Consider the following 16334-nt stretch of genomic DNA (forward strand, 5'->3'; position numbering starts at 1 on the left):
TGCCCGCTCGCCACAGGAAATGATAATCGAGATTCTGTACGAGGAGCATCTGGGGGACCGCACTCCGTCACAACTTTGGTGCCACCTCAGGTTACTCGTGAGTGAACGCACAATGCCAGACATCACTCTGTGGGTGGTATGGGCTGCATACCACCACACTCTTTTGAGTCTATCGGTTCTTGCCTACGCATCGCAGATCAGCTGTATGCACTCCTGCACCAGAAACACCCAGCTCATCTCCCTTGACTGTGTGACACTACACCCCCTGTTTACCAGCCGTCTGCAGGCAGGGACAGGGCCCATTCCAATTCCACGCCTTCTATGCCACCAGGCAGTACTCGTTCACTCTGTCCTCTTTCTGAGCACTCAAGACTTGCCCACGCTCCATATGTCCCAGATTACGTCCCAGAACAGACCATCAACGAGGACAAGCCTCCCCCACTATCACAGTCACCACCACGAACCACATCCGGCTAATCAGTACTGTTGGAACCACAAGATTTTTGGGCTGTGCCTCATCGCGACTCACTCATCCCAAAACTCCACATCAGAATGTTACTCAGCCTCTTGTGCAGTTCTCAGTCTCTTCTGTCACTGACGGAATGACACACAAGATAATTACCACTGCCGGTCCTCCTATTAGACACAAGGTTAGACACCTCAACCCCATTAAGTTGCACACAGACTGGCAGAAAATTAATGAACTTCTGGAAGCAGGCATTCTACAGCCATCAGACAGCAATTGGTCTTCACCAATTCACCTCGTCACCAAACACGACAGTTCTTTTCGAATGTGTGGTGATTACAGACATTTAAATGCTCACACTGTCATGGACAATTACCCCGTGCCAAACATAAACAATTTCACTCATATGTTATCGGGTGCCACAATCTTCATTGTGATCGACTACAAACATGCTTATCACCAGATTCCCGTAGCGCCAGAAGACATTCCAAAGACTGCAATCATCATGTCGCTCGGTTTGTTCCAGTACAACTTCATGCCATTCGGTTTAAGGAATCCTGCACATACGTGACAATGTTTCATTGAATCAGTCATACAACAATTCGAGTTCTGCGTCACATACCGGGATGACATACTTATTTTCAGCAAATCGACTGAAGACCACAAAGATCATTTACCCCAGGTCCTCCAGACTTTGGCATCCAATGGTGTTGAGGTCAACAAAGAAAAATTCCAATTGCGTCAGTCTTCTGTGACATTTCTGGGTTACACTGTCTCTGCAGACGGAATACAGCCTCCCATATCTCGCATGCAGGCTATCACATCATTGCCACCCACAGCTATGTACAAAGAACTCAGATGTTTCATAGGTACTATAAATTACTACCACCATCATCTACCTTCTGCCACCGCCATTCACACCCCACTGACAGACTCACTCTCCAGCAAACAAACTTTGGGCATTAAACCAGTCCGTTGGACTGAACCCATGTTAGAGGCATTCAGGGCTCTTAAAACAGATTTAGCTCATGCGGTCATACTCGCCAACCCTGATCCATCTGACAATTTGTTCATCACTATGGACGCGACTGACATTGCGGTCGTGGCAGTATTACAACAGAGCAAAGGCGACACAGTTTCACCACTTCATTTCTTCTCCAAAAAACTGTCTACAGCACAGAAGAAATATTCCACTTTGATAGAGAGCTTCTGGCAGTGTATGAGGCCATCAAAGATTTCTGCACTGACATTGAGGGCCATCCTTTCCTCATTCTTACTGATCACAAACCGCTGGCAGACGCCTCCTGCAACCCGCCAGAGGATCCTCCCCCCCCGATATTTCCAACACCTTGACCTGGTCTCTCAATTTATTATGGACGTATGCCACATCAAAGGCATTGAGAACATCCCCACTGATTTCCTCTCATGGATCAATGCCATTTCAAGTATTGTCGATTTATCCGACCTCACTGCTCTACAGGCTTCGGACGAGGACATTCAGGTTCTGCTCATGGACCCGCAGTCTTCGCTCATGTTTACCAAGGCTAAGTTCCCTGGCATTTCAGATGAAGTGTGGTGCGACTCTTCTATGGGTATTCTGCGGCCTTTGCTCCCGCCCACGCTGCGCCGATGGGTTTTCAATGCCTTGCATAATCTCATCCACACCAGTGTCCAAGCCACCACTCACCTTGTCACAGAGAGTTTTGTGTGGAAAGGTGTGAAACGGGACTGTCAAACATGGGCACGCAGCTGCATTTCCTGTCAATAAAACAAAATAGGACGTCACACCTCTCCACCACTCGGCAAGTTTGACATCCCTAAGGGATGTTTCCGTCATGTACATATCAACCTTATCAGTCCCCTGCCTCCGTCGGAGGGTCACAGGTATAACCTGTCCTCAATAGACCGAATGTCTCGTTGGTTGGAAGCTGTCCCCTTACCCAACATCACAGCAGAAACTGTGGCCAAAGGATTCGTTTATTCTTGGATCACTAGGTTCAGCTGTCCGCCCACCATCACAACCGACCAGGGTAAACAGTTTGAACCTGCACTTTTTACGATTCTCTGTAATCTTTGTGGTATTAAAAAGATCCATACGACAGCCTACCACCTGCAAAGCAACGGGTTGGTGGATGATGGCACTGCACCCTTAAAACTGCACTCAGGTGCCAAGACTTTCTCTGGTCTGAGGCACTTCCTTGGGTGTTGCTGGGCCTATGTTCTACATTTAAACCAGGTTTCATAGGACAATTTCTGAATTCGCTTTCGGCGAAAACCCGGCTTTACCTGGGGAACTAATTCTCCCCCCAAGATCCCGGGGATTCCCCCTCCTTCCCAGACTTTATCGGAAGGATGCGTGCACACTTTAGAAACACCCGGCTACACCCACCTGTCAGCCATTCCCCATCTGACACTTACGTGCCGACTGCACTCAGCTCTTGCTCATATGTCATGCTCAGAGATGACTCTATCAGACAACCCTTACAACCCTCTTACCTTGGCCCCTTCGAAGTACTCCGGAGGGGCGAGACGACGTTCGACATTATGATAAAAGATCACCTGCAAACAGTTTCTCTACACAGGCTCAAGCCTGCCTTCGTAGACTCCGACACTCCTCTGCAATCCCAGTCGGATGGCCCGAGCACAAGTTCTTTTGTTGAACTGACTAATGAGTCCATTCAACCTATGTTTGGGTTTTCTCCATCCAACAATTTACCACCATAGTTCGCAGGTTCCTCATCATCCCCATTCACAGGTTTTGAAGACATTTCAGGTACTAGAGACGCGGACGCCCTGTCTTTCATTTTGCGCTGCAACACACCACCTGACTGCATCGACAATGTGTCGATTATGGTGTTAGATAATCATGTGCTTGTACTGCTCACCGACAGCACAGACCCAACCCTCACCGAGGAACTCAATGTCAAGATAGTGCACAGCTTGTCCCCCCCCACAAGAGTGTGACCCGTCATGTATTCGAGCTTTCATTTCTTTGGACGGCTCAGTCTGCATTCGGGGAAGGCATGCTCACATGCTGCCTTCTCTCCCACACTGCAACTCCTGAGTTGGCTGACGCATCATTGGACTGGTGGCCGCCCTTCGCACATTTGCATGCTGACCTGACAGAGATGGAGCTTCCAGTTGTTCGGCTGCTGCGTCACACCACTCACACCGATACTGACACCCACATGACCCTCCCCTCAGGTCTCATAATGCCATACTCTGCACTGTGGGTGGGAGGGGGGGGGGGGGGCTGTGTGGCATCGATTTGGTCACATCCACCTCACAAATTACAATCTTTGGAATATTAATTGCTCTGATGAGCCGCCATGTTTAGTTCAGTCTGCCTTTGTACTTCATGCAGTGTTCATGTGTATCAGTCTTTATGGTAAAAAAATGTGTATATAGAAAACTTGGGGACTGTTTGTTACTTATATTACGATCTGTATCCAGAATCCCATATCAGTAATCCAGCCAGACGGTTGATATTTTCACGTTTCTAAAGACACTCTAGCCCTAATAATGGCATTTAGAATAGTATTACAAATCTTCATAAAATAGAGAATTAAATACATGCATAATGTTAAATTTTCAGTTTTGAAATATTAATACTAGTTTAGTACTGTATTACTATATTACTAAAATACTGTATTAGTTATTCTCAAATACCTAAATATTTTTAGGGTGCAAGACCCAATTAAAACCTTCTATTTACATACTTTTTAACTGAAAGTATTAGGCATACTGTATTAACTTTATTAACTGTATTAAAGCTTTATTTTTGAGATATTGTTTTTATTTAATGAACCCTGAGCCTTATTCAAAGTAAGCATAAATTAACTATTTCACTTATTAATCAAAGTGTTATTACTGTGCAACAGCAATATTTTATGTTTTATTCGTTTAATGATTGTTTAGGATTTATTGAAATATAATTTCAGTCTTTTCAGAGCTACACTCCTGGAAATTGAAATAAGAACACCGTGAATTCATTGTCCCAGGAAGGGGAAACTTTATTGACACATTCCTGGGGTCAGATACATCACATGATCACACTGACAGAACCACAGGCACATAGACACAGGCAACAGAGCATGCACAATGTCGGCACTAGTACAATGTATATCCACCTTTCGCAGCAATGCAGGCTGCTATTCTCCCATGGAGACGATCGTAGAGATGCTGGATGTAGTCCTGTGGAACGGCTTGCCATGCCATTTCCACCTGGCGCCTCAGTTGGACCAGCGTTTGTGCTGGACGTGCAGACCGCTTGAGACGACGCTTCATCCAGTCCCAAACATGCTCAATGGGGGACAGATCCGGAGATCTTGCTGGCCAGGGTAGTTGACTTACACCTTCTAGAGCACGTTGGGTGGCACGGGATACATGCGGACGTGCATTGTCCTGTTGGAACAGCAAGTTCCCTCGCCGGTCTAGGAATGGTAGAACGATGGGTTCGATGACGGTTTGGATGTACCGTGCACTATTCAGTGTCCCCTCGACGATCACCAGTGGTGTACGGCCAGTGTAGGAGATCGCTCCCCACACCATGATGCCGGGTGTTGGCCCTGTGTGCCTTGGTCGTATGCAGTCCTGATTGTGTCGCTCACCTGCACGGCGCCAAACACGCATACGACCATCATTGGCAGAAGCGACTCTCATCGCTGAAGACGACACGTCTCCATTCGTCCCTCCATTCACGCCTGTCGCGACACCACTGGAGGCGGGCTGCACGATGTTGGGGCGTGAGCGGAAGACGGCCTAACGGTGTGCAGGACCGTAGCCCAGCTTCATGGAGACGGTTGCGAATGGTCCTCGCCGATACCCCAGGAGCAACAGTGTCCCTAATTTGCTGGGAAGTGGCGGTGCGGTCCCCTACGGCACTGCGTAGGATCCTACGGTCTTGGCGTGCATCCGTGCGTCGCTGCGGTCCGGTCCCAGGTTGACGGGCACGTGCACCTTCCGCCGACCACTGGCGACCACATCGATGTACTGTGGAGACCTCACGCCCCACGTGTTGAGCAATTCGGCGGTACGTCCACCCGGCCTCCCGCATGCCCACTATACGCCCTCGCTCAAAGTCCGTCAACTGCACATACGGTTCACGTCCACGCTGTCGCGGCATGCTACCAGTGTTAAAGACTGCGATGGAGCTCCGTATGCCACGGCAAACTGGCTGACACTGACGGCGGCGGTGCACAAATGCTGCGCAGCTAGCGCCATTCGACGGCCAACACCGCGGTTCCTGGTGTGTCCACTGTGCCGTGCGTGTGATCATTGCTTGTACAGCCCTCTCGCAGTGTCCGGAGCAAGTATGGTGGGTCTGACACACCGGTGTCAATGTGTTCTTTTTTCCATTTCCAGGAGTGTATATATTCACTGGTCTGTAATAGTTTATAAGCATGATCATTACTGTAAATTAAATTAGCTTTTTACGAAAATACTGTGTGTGTTTATGTTTTGTTTCTGTTTTCAAAGGCAAAAAATGTGTCAGGCTTGTCGAGTTTCCTGAAGTATAAAGTCATCAAGAGTCCAGTTTTTGGGGTTCTAATGTTGATCATATGACTCTAAAATGCTTAAAAAAGTCTAAAACTCACTATTTTTCACCTAAAATTTAGAAACTTTCCCAGGACAAGACCCCCAGTATGGGCCCCCCAGTATTTTTATAAGTCGGCACCCCTGCCTATAATCCCAAAATCTTTACATGATCTTAATACATCAGACTTTTTTTGGCCAGCTACCAAAAGGAATAGGAGGAGTAACAGACATTTTTGTCCTTATGGATTGTTGGCCTAAATATGTAAAACTATGTCCAATTAAACAAGCAAATACATACACCACAATAAACTACTTAAGAGAATACTTTGTAGGTACAGGTAAACAACAAACATTATTAACAGATAATGGATCACAACTCACAAGTAATAGTTTTAAGAAATTTCTAGCATAGAAAGGTGTCAAACGTGTGATCATTTCAAAAAGCCATCCTCAACTGAACCCTTGTGAATGGGTAATGAAATAAATAGGGTGGTTATGTAGGATGTACTGTTCTCAGCAATGAACAACTTGGACTCTGATGATTTCTGAGTTTCAAGCAACCACCAAACCACCTGTTGAAGTTAAGGATAAGAATTTTATTGGAAAACCTCTGTTAAAACTGTTCAAATTGCCACCTATAAAAAAGGTAGAATCACTTATAGAAGAAAAGCTGTTAGGCAAAATCAGACAATGGAAACTCTAGGTTGGAATATCAACAATGTAAGGAAAAGGGTAGACTGCTACTCACAATAACAATAAAACATTGAGTTGCAGACAGGCACAACAAAAAGACTGTTACAGTTTAGGTTTTGGCCAAAACCTGCTTTAGAAAAGAAAAACATATACACACATATTCAGTCACACAAGCAAGCATACTTTGCGAACACATGACCACCATCTCTGGCAGCTTCCTCATATTATTATAGAATCAGAATAATTACACAAGATGGTAGATGACAATATGCATAGACAAGCAGAATTAAGGGTGAAGTAATATAATGAAAATGTGAATACACCTTTATTTAATATAGATGAATTAGTACCAATTAAGGATTATCACCAGAGTCCAGTTATAAAGAGAGGGATGAGTTAATTTTTTCCAAGGCATTGGGGACCTTTTAAAATAATGGATATACCACATCCAAAGAGTGTTTTTCATGGACCCCAAAGTGTAGCAGGAAAAAGATACAAAAAAGAAATTTAAATCCCTGGGAGAATTTGTACCATTAGAAAATTCAGCAGAATAACATCCATCGGGTGTCCCAGTTAATTGTTTCATTACTTCATATGTCATCCTATTGTCTTTTAGCTATATCCAACTTTCACTACCCTATCTCAGATTAAGTTTCAGAGAAAAACATGAATTACATTTTTCCCAGAGAAATTTATTTATTTATTTTATTTATCCATCCATTGACAATAAATATTGTATGGATGTTGTCAAGCCATTTCAAAGAAATGGACACAAACAATGTATACATAAAAAAGTACAAAACAAAATAATACAATGAGGTTAATAATAATACAATGAAAGTAATATAGCCTATATACATCCCTGCTTGTTATTTTAAATGCATAGTCTGTCTTTCATAAGGCTTTAGTTTTGTCCTCCCTAAACGGCAAGTCCTTATATACACAACACTGCTTAAGTATATATTTACATCACACAACAGCTTTCCTTTAAGTATGTAAATGTAATGAATGATTAGGTAATGAATGATTAGGTACATATTTTATTTTCCATTTTGCCTTTGTAAATATCATCAGAAAAAATTTATTGACCTACATAGTCATTTACACAATAAAAACATTGTTCTACTAGAAATTTTTTAAATTCTGTTTTAAATTTGTTATCATCTTCTAACTGCCTGATGTTGACTGGCAGTGGGTTGTACAGTTTTGCACTGATATGGCTCACATGCCTTTGTGTAGTCGTTCTTTTTGTTTGCTGAGTATGGAGTGCTGCGCTATTATGGGTATTGTAGTTATGAAAGTCGGCATTTGTCTGAAAATCTGCAATGTGGGTCCTGACATACAATACACATTTGTATATATATAATGATGATATAGTAAGTATTCTAAGCTTTTTGAATATCGGTTTGCAGTGTGTCTGTGGATGACTGTGAGTTATTATTCGGATGGCCCTCTTATGCAACAAAAAAATTTGTTTTAGGTGCCCTGTTGTGGAACCCCGAAATATTATTCCGTATGTGGCAAGAGATTGAAAATAGCTGAAATATGCCACTCTGGCACCCTCTGAGGTACAAACATTTGCAATAATTCTGAGAGCAAAACAGGCTGAATTAAGTTTCTGTGCAAGTTTTATTACATGGTCATTAAAATTTAAGTTTTCATCCACATGAATCCCCAGCAATTTTGTGGATGTCACTCTGTCTAAGGCTTTGTCACCCCACACCAGATCGAGATTTACATTTTGACATCTTTTCCCAAACTGCATACAATTTGTTTTATTTACATTCAATGTCAACCTGTTTGCATTGAGCCAAGAGTGGATGTAATTTAGTACTTCATCAGCAGTTGTTGGTAGCAATTGCTTTGGTGCACTTATTATCACACTAGTATCATCTGCAAATATTATTGCTTTGGCTGCATCATCTGAGGTGTGAAAATCATTTATATAGACTAGAAACAATATGGGCCCTAGGATGCTGCCTTGTGGTACACCTATATCTACATTTTTTGCCTCTGATACTGAATTTATTTTGTGGTTGGAGTAAGTTGATGTCAGTCCTACAACCTGTGTTCTGTTTTTTAGGTATGATTCAAACCATTTTTTTCCTATCCCATGTATACCCAACGCTTCCAATTTTTCTAAGAGAATGTCCTGGTTCACAGTGTCAAAAGCTTTGGAGAGGTGTAAATTTACTCCTACTACACTATAATCTTTTTCTAGATTTTTGATTATTTGTTCAGTGTAGCACATTACTGCTGTTTCAGTATTTTTATGTGCTTGGAAGCCATGCTGATTTCTGTTAAGTAAATTATGGTCATTTAGATATGTGTTGATTCGGTGCTTCATCAGTTTTTCTAATATTTTTGAAAATGCTGGGAGGAGAGATATTGGGTGATAGTTTTCTACCTTATACTTGTTGCCGTTTTTAAATAATGGCTTCACGTTAAGACTACTCTCTCAAAAACAGAAACTATGAAAATGTTAATAAAAGCAATAAACATATACTTTTTTGAAATAAAAAAATATATTTATTTGTCATTTGAAAACGTAATAGAATGACACAAATCTTTACTATAGTGGAAAGATTAAAATGGCATCCTACACATGACTACAATTAACACGAAATTTTTTTATAAACTTTTAGTTATAATATGGATGATGGACCTTTATATGCTTTGTACATGGGATTCTGCTTTTTTCCCCTTTTCTTGTTTCCCCATAGTCCACCATTCACAAACATAAATTAAAATGTTCAAAACAAATGTCTGTTTCTTTTTTTTTGGGGGGGGGGGGGGGGGGGGGGAGGGAGGAAACCACCACTTGACTACATATTAAGGTATTCATCTTCTGTACTATCTGGATATTGGCTTCTATCCCCTCACTGAATACAATGCTTGAAGTTCTTAGACTGTTACCATGTCATATTTGTCAAGGCAGTCCTAAGGTTTGTACTGCCTTAACAGGTATGACATGTTAATGGCTCAAGAGCTTTTAGCATCGTACCTGATAATAGCTTGTAAGCCAAATTTAGATAGTACAGAAGATAAATACAGTAATACACAGTCAAATGGCAGTTTACTCATTCAAAAAATTTTACACAACTGGCTCTCCACCACCATAAACTTTTTAAATGTCTTAATGCATTTCTCTCTTCTTTCTGTATTAAGATGTTTGTATGTTAATAAATTACTTCTTTAGTCATTACAGTTCTTTAAATGTCTACTATACTGCTGTTATCATCTATTACTGTAGTCCCCAAGCAGCAAAATCATTTACTTGCATTAGTATTTTATTTCCTATCTTAATGTCAGGGCCACTTCCCAGCAGTATAGGGTAGCGATGGTGGGTCACAGTGGGAATGCAGACTGATGACACCTCAGAGAAGCTACATCAAAGGTCAAACATTGTGCTACTATATGTCCAGCAGTGCTGCAAGACAACCATGCCCCCTCTCCGTATGTGGTTAGGATGGAGAATGGTACACTGAGGTGGTTGGCTAGCAGCCGTAGGGTGACTGCGACATCAGCACCAGCAATGCTGACACACAGAAGCCTGCTCAGCAGTGGGTCCCTAGTTCCACGGTGTTGCTGTTCGTGGTAGCTGTTGGTGGTGTGGAAGACTGAAGGAATACTTGCAGGGGCAACAGCCTCTGAAGTGTATCTCATTCCTGCAAGTGTCAGTGTGTGGCACCAGTTTGCCTCAACAAGCACAAGAGGGTAGGTGCCTGTGTGTCAATCTGCTGCTCCTTGAGGCAGCAAACATGCTGCTGCAGGAGTGAGCCTGGAGTAGTCCATCAGTGGAGAGGCACCAAGTCTGGGAAGGTGGACTTGGTGCTAGATGATGGTATGGAGGATGATGTGGTGGAGGCAGAAAACCACTCTTGCAGTTGCTGCTTGGTGTCACATATGCTCTGGCATCTGGTACAGCCCTCTCGTCATGATAGGTGCTGCTGGACTGTTGATGCCTCTGCTAAAACTGACAAATACTTGCAGTTTGACATGGCTCCCAGCCACATCCAGAATAAGAAATCCTTGGTCTGGCAATTTAGTAACTGCCTAGCCTGCTCTGCAAGAACACCTTCTTTCCTCTGCATTGCCAGGATTGTGGTTCCTGGCCTGACCCATCTCAAAATGTATAAGCAGCCCTGTGACTGCAACTGGCATTTTGACACCTCAATGCCCACGAGGTGCTAAAACTTTCCACAACTGCTGCAGCTGAGCTGATAGTTTCTGCAGTATGCCCAAAAAATAATGGCAGCACTACTATATTGTAAGAAAATCAAGAAAAATATATTTTTTACCAATAATTTTAATCCTTTTTGTGCAGCTTTTCATGATTTGTACTGCCATTTCTATAAATACGTAAAACAAATACAGAGAGAGATGACAGCCTTGTTGGACACCTGGCCACTTTTGATCCTTTTTGTGCAGCTTTTCATGATTTGTACTGCCATTTCTATAAATATGTAAAACAAATACAGAGAGAGATGACAGCCTTGTTGGACACCTGGCCACTTTCTTAGTCCTATCGGTTTCTGTATAAATTTCTTAGTCCTATCGGTTTCTGTATAAATTGAGAATCAGCCCTTTCTCTTTCCAGTCTATTCCAATTTTATTCAGTTTTTCAAGCACTATCTAACAAGTCACTCTATCATAAGTCTTCTCTAAGTCAATGAATGTGGCATATGTTTCCCCTTCATGTAAATTTGTCTTTCTAAGACTATTTGTAGTGCCAGTAGAACCTCTCTGGTTCCCTTTTCTCTCCTAAATCAAAATTGGTTGTCTCATAAATGTCGGTTAATCTTAACTTTTAGTTTTTCCTTAACAGTGTTGAGCTTAATTTCTGAAGCACAGCTTAGGAGCACACACTTTTGGAATTGCTGCAGAATCAGCCACAGACCAAACTTCACAACCGGCCGAGGGTCATACAGGAAAGCCACCTACAAAATCTTGCCACTGTGTGCTAAAATATTGCTGGTGCAGCACTCTGCAACACAGCAGTCTGCCATTGTTGTTGGTTGAGTTTCCAAATGATGTGGCACAATGCTGCACTTCCACAGCTATGTCGTATGTGACTGGGTGGGGGGTGGGGGGGGGGGAGGGGGGAAGGTGGGGGGGGGGGGGGGGGGAGGAAGCTCCTGTCGCAACAAAGGTGGCCAGAACAACTACAAATGCTCCCTACTTAGCCATTAGCAGCACTTCTTCCCACACTTTTGACTCTCACCAAAGCCATAATTGTCTCCACACCAGCTGATAATCCAGTGTGGGGCCAAGCAGCTTCATCCTCACCAAGCAGAGCCATGAGCTAGGTGAAGCTGCTCATCTACAAGCCACCAGACAGGCCAACAGTTCCAGATGTTGAGCCGGTGCTGCTGAGTGAAGGCCTCTTCCCGGGGGTCATTGTCTGGTACTCTGAACAACTCCAGTGGTCCTGGTGTTTTGGCACAGGATGTCTGTATGCCTGGCTGGCTGTTCAGAGTTGCCTACAGTCCAGCATTAAGCTTTCAGACTGCCATGCTGAAACTACCCTCAAGTCAGCAAGGCCCCCCTGTTTTGCTGTGGCACCACGCCACTGCCACTGTGTACACACATACTACTGTGGGACTGCACGTTCTGTCTGCATGTCATGCGAAGTAGCACACCACTGTCTAAGTGACCACAGCTATTTTTGGATGCAGACATTGACCTCTTGTGTGGAAGCCATGCTGAATAGAGACTAATGATACTGAATGAGCTGTCCCACCTCTGTACTTGCTGAGGTATTGTTACATTGCAACCCATAGCTCCCACACATGCCATTCCGAGCAGAAGTGGCTGTTGTGGCTGGTACTGGTGTCAGTGATCATTGCAGCTCTGCCATATTTTGCTGCAACTTTGCAGCCCCAATATCATTACATAATTTTAACAATACACCAAAATGTGATGCAGATCTGCTTTGTAGTCTTCACCATTGAAGCTGGATCGACATCTCCATAATGCCCTCGCTCTCACTAAATGATGAAATGCACTGCTCTTCTTTGAATCTTCCCTATTTCCTTCATCAGTCCCATCTGGTACAAGTCTCTGACTGACAAGTAATGTAACATTCAAGTATTGGTGGAATGAGGATGCTTTAAGCTACCTCTATCACCGGTGAACTATAAGATCCCTTTTGGGCCCAACAAGCACAATTGTGTAGGTGCCGTTTATTTGCGTTGTACCATCATATTATTGCACTAAGTCACTGAGTTCTGAATGAAACAATTGTGCAAGAATCACCAATTTTCATAGAATCAAAGAATATCAATGTATTGTTACAGAAGCAAGTGCTGTGCTTCCAACATTACCGATTTTCGAGATGGCTGATCAAGAGCACCTACATCAAGAAAGCCCTAATAGTACATTATTTATTGTGTCTTGACATTTGAAAAAATGTGTTTCAAATCAGAAAGGTCTAAAGAAACAATTAAAAACTAGTCTACTAAAAATCTGAAATAGTTTCACAGCTGTGATGATTGTTACTTCCCTATGTGCAAATGGCATGCGGGGGCTATGTTATTGGAGTATGCTCATTTTAGTGAATGTCGGAAGGTAGGATTTGGATCAGATTATGAAATGGAAACATCATATTATCAATAGCGGTACAGATTTTTGTCAAATGCATTAGTTTTTATTTTTTTATTTTTAGGGCTTATTGATGACATAATTTTAGTGTTATTGGGTGAATCCAAAGTAGAAGACTTCAGTGGGTTTCCAACAGGTGAAAGGAGATGCACTGATTTCTTCACATTTTGGTGAAGAACGCTTAAGTGAATCTGATAAAGAGCCACCAAACAAAATACATCACCCCACAAATGGACAATATGATGACAAGACGCTGCATGGGTACCAGCTCTGCACTCCATTCGTTGCAGCAGACAATATAACTGCAAGAGGAGGACAAGAACAAGACGCGAGAAGTCTAATATTTACCTTATTTTTCAAAAAACTGTAACTGCTTTCATGAATATAAGTATAAGAATGATTTAAATATGTAAGATAGTCCTAAATCACACAATTGTATGGGTAATGTATTTTTGTGAAAACAGAAAAATAAAAATTTGTTACCCATTAATATAGCATACTATGAATATTTTTGTTATGAAAACACACTGATTTTCAGATTTCCTTTCCAAGTATGATGGGGAGAGGAAAAGGGGGGGGGGGGGTCTGAGAGCCATATAATACATATATGTCTGTCCAATTATATAATACGTTATTAGGCATTTCTCTCTACGAGATGAATTGAAATATAACAGAAATCAGTAAATATTATAAATAAATGTTGCACTAAGTCTAAATGGCATAACACCGCAGGATGCAATGCATGGGCTGATATCAGAAGCAAGCTAAACATGACGAAGAAGCAAGAGACTAGATCACTCACATGGTAGAAACGGGTTACACTGCAACATATCAGTGAGCAGATAATATTTTGTTGGCAAACGCCCAGGGAGCAGAAGAAATTAGCAAGAGAATCTTAAAATCCTGGCCAAAGACACTGCAGTGTTTCATACTGACACTTAAATGCTCATGTAAGTGATAAATTAACAGAACAGTGCTTAGAAGTAATTTAGTAGGATATAAACTGAATATAATTACACATTGGGATGTTAACAAAACTGTAGCAATAAGTACTTTCGTAGGTGGAGAATTAGTGCATTATATAGATTGTCACATATGCATAAAAGCTTCATCACAATTAATAAATAAACATTCCATACAGTTCAAATGAGCATGATCTATCATCTTAAACATTTTTATCTAGATGCTTTATTTATGTTTGATTGATTTGAAACTCAGTAGATTTCTGAACCTTTTATACGTAGCAACAGTGCTTCTCATTAGTGGAGGTCAGTGACTTGCCCTTTAACATGCTATATCAGAAGAGGGCAGAAAAAAAAGTTTTGATAAGGCAACCTTGGCTTTCCACATTCATTGAGGTATCAAATGTAACTTACATATTTTCTTTTTTAACTATATGTGCCCAGAATACCAAGTTGGAAATCTTTTTAACAGTGGTAGTCACTGTGAAGCATGAAGCTGTGTTTTTAAAAAAAACACGGAAAATTGTTATTGATATGTACACCCTACTTAGCACAGATTATTATTATTATTATTATTTAGAAAATGATATTCCTTTTTTCTCACTGTTCACTATGAGAACTAATGTATTTATTCTTTGGAAATTAATTCTTGATAACATTTTACTAACTGTAACGTTGACCTATGGCCACAAATACACTCAATATGATGAGTCTTAATTCTAGTATACAGAGAGATGTAATGATATTTCACAAATTTCACTTATATAGCATTCTTTCACAAACCAAGCTGGTGTTTGTTGAGAACACTTATCTTCTTCAAGTACTATTAAATTTTTACATGCCATAAACTAGTTTCTAATAAAACACTTATGGTTAACATAAATACAGTTATAAATGTACATTAGAAATAATTAGTACATGAGCTGTTCTATTTGGTGTGCACGAATTGTTCAAAGGTATAATAAATGCTGACAACTTTATTGTTGTTAAGCCCTATTAAAATGATTCATAATGGGCTTATAGTCACTAGACAGTTGCTTTTCTCACATAGCCCATAATTTATTAAATAAACTTTGGTATTTTATTTATAGGGCAGTATTTGAAAACAGACTCCAAAACTGATCAACAGCCTTCTAGCTGTAGGTGAAATTAAAACACACCTATAATGATGATAACTTTATCTAGCAAATCAACAGGAATGCCACTAGAGAAGAATAAGCATATCATACAGTGAACAAACAACACTTTCAAAGAATAAATATCAAACTCCATGTATCTATAATTTATTACCACATAGCTTCACCTCACCCCTCCCACTCCCCTGCCCCCTGAAGTTTCAAGCACCTGGGATTAGGGGTACTTGAACCTAACTTGTCATCCAGCTCTTGACTTTTTAATGGTTTCAGACTATGTTCAGCGAGTCAAAAATGGATTCATTCAAAATGCATCTCGAGTTCTGCTGCGGTAAGCGCAAAATGTGACTGTGGTGTAATTGGCTGTTGTTTGCGATCGATGTGCTTATCAAAACAAGATACTGTGCGAGAAGAAAACGTTGTTTCCACATTAGAACAGGATTTATTGTACGCTAAAGAGTATATACATAATTTGGAAACAGTGATTAGTGATCTCAAACAAAAACAAAAAGTGGAAAACGAGCCTTTTCTTAGGCCTAAAATAAACAGGCGTGTGAAACAAAGTGGAAATCGTTTCGAACTAAAAACAAGGAATAAATATGAGCTGCTAGACACGTATGAAGAGACGAACAACCAGGGACATAAGAGAAATGAATACACGTCTCTAGGGCATACTTTGAAGAGTGAAGAAAACACTAAATTTTCGCAAAATGGTTCACGAAGTGAGAGTAAGGGCGATGTTTACATTTTTTCAGCTAGCCACGGAAGAGGCTTAGCAGGTAAAATGGCCACTATGCAAAATAAACGAAAAGTAAGTGGAACCACCAAGCCTGGGGCTCCTCTACGAGAAGTGCTAAAAAACTGTGAAACATCAGTAACAAAAGGTTCGAAATGTGTCATTATTGGAGGAGGTAACGACGTTTATAGAAACGAAAGTGT

General features: G+C 41.5%; 1 protein-coding gene and 1 long non-coding RNA gene across 8 annotated transcripts in view; one reads left to right on the forward strand and one right to left on the reverse strand.

Annotated features, from left to right (window-relative positions):
- Positions 1 to 14153, reverse strand: part of LOC126091886 (uncharacterized) — a 403209-nt gene extending 389056 nt beyond the window's left edge. Inside the window, exon 1 of the long non-coding RNA XR_007521277.1 lies at positions 14103 to 14153. This is a non-coding gene — a long non-coding RNA (uncharacterized LOC126091886). The remainder of the gene's footprint in view (positions 1 to 14102) is intronic.
- The window catches only part of LOC126091885 (F-box only protein 22-like), a 486064-nt gene that overhangs the window by 287387 nt on the left and 182343 nt on the right, over positions 1 to 16334 (forward strand). The window contains exon 1 of one of the 7 annotated variants that reach the window (XM_049907178.1): positions 14140 to 14250. The exons of the other annotated variants lie outside the window; for them this stretch is intronic. The gene's annotated coding sequence lies outside the window, so the exon portion shown is untranslated. Of the gene's footprint in view, positions 1 to 14139; positions 14251 to 16334 lie in introns of those variants that run through there. 7 annotated transcript variants of the gene reach the window in all.

Source organism: Schistocerca cancellata, chromosome 7, assembly GCF_023864275.1.
Source record: "Schistocerca cancellata isolate TAMUIC-IGC-003103 chromosome 7, iqSchCanc2.1, whole genome shotgun sequence".
Lineage (NCBI taxonomy): Eukaryota > Metazoa > Arthropoda > Insecta > Orthoptera > Acrididae > Schistocerca > Schistocerca cancellata.